This window comes from Gastrolobium bilobum, unplaced genomic scaffold, assembly GCF_033153095.1.
Source record: "Gastrolobium bilobum isolate Gb01-03AN ecotype WA unplaced genomic scaffold, APGP_CSIRO_Gbil_v1 utg40354, whole genome shotgun sequence".
In the NCBI taxonomy this organism is placed as follows: Eukaryota; Viridiplantae; Streptophyta; class Magnoliopsida; order Fabales; family Fabaceae; genus Gastrolobium; species Gastrolobium bilobum.
Window position 1 is genome coordinate 41,824 of NW_026895802.1, and position 5,173 is coordinate 46,996.

Here is a 5,173-nt window from a genome sequence, read left to right on the forward strand (position 1 = left end):
TTTCAGCAAGTCATGTATTTTGTTAAAGTTGCACTCTGATTTCAGTAAACCGCCATATTTCAATCATATGAGTGAATTAGTAACTTGAAAACGTTTCTATATTTATTAAAAATTTGTTACGACTCTAATCCGCTTAGCAGACAACTCCCTTGGACGCGTACAAGGGAGGGTGTCACAGAATATAATACGAATGTGCGATGTGTTTAGTGAGTGAACTGAATCGTTATCATTGATAAGAACTAAGTAGGAAGTAATGGCACTTCTAATTGTAACATGTACATTGCCAAGACGAAACATCTGTAATTGGAGGTCCAGGTTAATTAGCCTTACAATTGCGCAGGTAATAGGAGGTAATGGTACTTATTGTTAGATGGAACCCTACATTCTAAGGAACTTCTTCATTTTAGGCCATTGACTTGTTAATTGCATTTTTATGTGAAAACTTTTAAATTTATGATCAGTTGAGTAGTAGTGTGGGGAGACCTCAAGGGTGAGTGGTGGTATAAGGATTGGTGAGAAGCCATCTGTCTATTGTCATGTCCTACCCTATACGTTATGATTTTGAATCGGACAAATGGAATTTTTGATCACTTATTCTCACTCTAGAATTAATTATTAAAGTTTGTATAGTGAAGAAGTGTTTTGTGAATGGAATTGTTTAGTTTGCCAACTAATTATGTGCTAGAGCTATGAGCCTCATTATAAATGTTGATAACTGGAGTTCTTTGGTAATAACCTTATACGTCGATTTTACTTCATTTTGTGGTAGCATAATTTATTTTAGGTTGATAAAAAGGGAACCAGACATTCGTTTTGTTACGAGTGAGTTTAGAAAATTTTTATCTCTTTCCATGTGAGTACAAAAAAATTGGTTATATATATATATGTATATCTGACGACCAGGCGAGGTGCAAGTCTGTTTGTACTACCCGGAGTAATGTTCGAGGACTTTATAGATGTCTACCAGATGTAACATAGCGTAGTGTATGAAGGAAAATGGTGTTAGACAATTGAAATAAGCAGATTTTGGGATGGTAAGACGAAGTTTGGGGACAAACTTCAAAATAAGTTGGGGAGAGTGTAACATCCCGTATAATTAGGAATCCATATAAAATTGCAATTAGGAATATGGTAGAGTGCTTGCCTTCGGATTATATATAAATATTTTCGTTAGGGTGGAATTAATTTAAATTAGGGAATTATTTGAATTATAATTGTGGGTGAGTGTTTATCTTAGGCATTTGAAACTCTTGTTAAAAATGTAGGAATAATTTAATGGTAACATGTAGAAAGCCTATGACACACATAGAAGATATGGGAATTAATAGTTAGTGGACTAGTACAGGAGTTAGAAGAGCCATTGGGTTTGTATTTTTGGACCCAATCTTCCCAAAGTCAACGGCCCATGAACTCTTTTGTGGGACTTAGTTCAGCCCCAAAATTTTATCTATCTTAACCTTATCCTAAATAAATCTACAAGGGTGTCATGCATTGGTGAGTAATAACACATGGCAAAACCTCATCTTGCTTTTGTATTCCTTTGTTCCATGCGCTTAGGGTGGAAGAAAAGTAAGCTGATTGCTTGTGATTTTAACTAAACTCAACTAGCCTCTCAAGCATGCAACCAATTAGGAAAGAGAAATCAGCTTGCATGTAAACTCATTGGCCGAAAATCACACCTTCCTTATCCCTTTTTTTTTGTGCGCTCCATTGGGAAATCTCAAGGTTGAGTTTTGTTTCATCCCTGGCTAAACATTGGTCCAGATGTGAGACCATAGTATCCTTGTCTTCCTTTTTTCCCAAGCGCTGTTTGAGTGAAGTTTAAGCTGGATGTATCTTTGCAATTAGAAACAGAATTGACCACTCTCACCTCTCTTGGTCGTGAGCTTATTAGAGCAGTGACTTCAAGAAAAAGATTTCATACCATTTCCTCTCTTCTTGCCTTAAACCGTGAATCCCAAGAAGCTAAACACCAAGAAAACAATTTTATCTCATCATCTCCACAAACCATGAAATATCTAGGGAACCACTCCTCAATTAAACGCTCATGTCCTCTTCCCTCATAGTTCGGCCTTAAATTATCAAGTAAAGGATTGGGCAAAACTTGCTGTCTCCCGTTTCTGCCTACCCATTCGGTTGGATGAAAAGCTTCACTGCATGCCGATTGTCAGACCAGTTAAGTTCCTTTTCTTCCTTTGTGCGTGCTGCTCAAGCCTTAGTAGGATAAGGTGAGATAATACATTAGCTCCTTGTTCATCCCTTCCTCAATGGTTCTCATCGAGTTCCCTTTTATTTGCATGTGCAAGGTATAGCTGAATTAGTCTCTACCCCTATTGCATGTAGTTGGAATCGTTTCTGGGAGCAGTGGATGAAGGATGTTGTTGTTCCATGAGTGAATTTTGGCTGTGTATTCTTGAAAAGAGGTAACGTCAAAATCCCAATTTTTCTCCTCCTTGTTGATTCGGTTTACATGTATAAATTAGGGGAAATATTGTCTTGTCACGCCTACACCTTACTCCCATGATTCGGTCCCCCACATACTTGTAGGAAGATAGTTTATTTTGGTCAATCCTTTTTTTTGTAATTCTGTTATTTTTGAGCAGCCCTAGGACATGAAGCTTGTAGGCTAAAAAAAAAAAAACTGAATTTTTAACTTGAGCAATAACCCCTCTAATGATGTTAGACCAGCCCTTGGATTGGAGAATTTGGTTAAACTTGGTATGAATTAAGAATGCATGAATCGCTGCCTGAGACCTTGTTCCCTCACATTTAAGCTTTGTAGAAATAACCTTGTAAATAGATAAATTATTGTTCCTAATTTCTGGACAAAATCCGGAGTTACATGTGTATATAAGGGGTAGCGTTGGGTTACTTTTATTCTAGTAATTCTGCCATGTTGGAACCAATGAGGTCTTGTGGTTACACGACAATGAATCATTCTTTTAGATTGGACTATAATTTCCCTTGTTGAAATACGTTGCTGCATCATACCTTATATATGAATTCAATTATTTTGACAGCATAATTTAGGTCCCTTTAGTGCACCATAGGCCTAGGGAAGTGGAGGGTATATGAATAAATATCATGGGACCTTTTTGTGTGGAACCCGAATTTGGTGACTTGGGAAACCTTGAAATTTCTTCTCTTTTAACAAGTTAGAGCTGGTATGAAGTCAGAAAATTAACTCTTCATGAGAACATGAGCAAACCGATGATGTACATGGGTTAGGGGGGCATCGAATTTATTGTAAATCATAGGAATCAAAGCTTGAAACCCTGTTTTGGTTTTGCTTGTTTAGGTGCGCATCAACCTTAGTGTGTGGGCTGAATTTTGGTGCTGTTTGATAAATTACTTGGACAAACGGGTAAGTGTTTGGTGGTGAGACTTATTGTGACTATTAGCTAGCGTATGAAATTTTGATATGTTGCTCACATGTGCCTTTGGACTTGACATGATGGAAATTTTGTTTTGGAAATTATTTGTGATTCGGCAGCTTGGTATTAAAACTACGAGAAATACACGCTATTATGATCTAGTCATGCATATGCACCTCATGATTCATCTGTTTCTGTTTGTGTGTGTGCCAAGCATGTCATAGCATACAACATTGTGCACTCATTCTAGAAACCAAAGTATATAATAAAAGTAAGCATACGTTTGAGCACGCATCATATAGGCATCCCTCCGGTACTAGGGTATGGGAGGGACACTTGGCTTCAGTCCGCATAGGTCGCAGTTGGTACCCTCTTGAGGAGTCACTATGGGATCTCCACTGTGCTTGTTAGTACGTGCACTGTAGTGCTATGAACGTACATCATTGGCGTTTTATACGCATCTTGATTAGTATTTTGGCGTTATATACACAATATGATTAGTACTTTGGTGTTATATACGCAATATGATTATATGTTAGTATCTGTCCGGAAAGTTAAATGTTGATGCGACAGTTTTAGAATTTTGTGCTTAGTCTAATATTGTTGCTTTACTGCCGCACTACTGGAATTTTTCTCACCCTTTCGGGGGCTCATTTTTATAAATTGCAGGAGTACAAAAGAGCATTTGATGATGATGTACTTGTATTGGGGATATTCTGTTTACATGCTGTTGTTGGAAATTCTACTGTCTGTTTGCTGATTTTGCTGAATGCGCATGAAATATTTGACGTTGGTGTAATATTAGGGAGATTGGAAAAATGTTGGATCATATATTATTTTGCTGTAATTTGGGATTTATGTACTGTTTGTAAATTACGTAATGTTGAACTCGTTTGCGAAAACAATTTTTGTCTATTTTTAAATTCGGATTTATGAGACTGATTATGCGAGCACTTTGCGAGTTCCACTTCTGGGGCTACAGATCTTCGATTTACTTATAATACGCGTAGCCCCAGGTGTCTAGTTTCATATATATAAACTTTACAACAAAACTATGTAAGCACAGATTTTTATGATATTTGCAGGTCAGGTAGTTTTGGAACATTTTCATAGATTTATATCTTACCTTGCGAGTTCTGTTTTGGGAGCTAGACACCTCCAAATGGAATGATTTTTATATGCACGTAAAGCCCCAAATGTCTAGTTTCCTTCCCCAAATGTCTAGTTTCCTTGTATCAAAGAATATTTTTTTTAAGCTGTTGAACTCGGATTTATACCATTTTTATAAGGAAGCAAGGTTTCGCAGGAAAATTATTATTTCAGCAAATCATGTATTTTGTAAAGTTGCACTCTGATTTCAGTAAACTTCCAGATTTCAAATTAATAGTTAATTAGTAACTCGAAAACACAGTGCTGTATTTATTAAAAAAAAATTCGTTAAGACTGTAATCCGCTTAGCAGACAACTCCCTTGGGTGCACACAGGGGACGATGTCACATCTGGGTTTTCGAGGACAGTAACTGTACTGTTCATACAGAACTGAGTTATGGGTTTGTGGACCCTAGATTGATGAAGTGAACTTCTGTAATCACTAAGTTAAGTTAGAATAAAGGGATTGAGGGCTTGTGGCTTTGTGAGGAGCCTTGAGACGTGAAACATAAAAGAGAAACATTGTCTTTATGTTTATGCTTTTGAGCTATGTTCATTGATATGATTGTTGGTCCAAATCAAATTGTGATTCTGCTGTGTTTGGACTTTGAGCATTGGTTGGACTCTTGGCTTGGATTGTTAGCTTGCAA

General features: G+C 37.0%; 1 long non-coding RNA gene across 1 annotated transcript; it reads left to right on the forward strand.

The window, feature by feature from the left end:
• Positions 1–1,633: 1,633 nt before the first annotated feature.
• LOC133296071 (uncharacterized) lies at positions 1,634–4,313 on the forward strand. The gene is made up of 3 exons (XR_009749446.1): positions 1,634–2,423; positions 3,299–3,364; positions 4,044–4,313. It is a non-coding gene; the product is annotated as an uncharacterized LOC133296071 (long non-coding RNA).
• Positions 4,314–5,173: the final 860 nt, after the last annotated feature.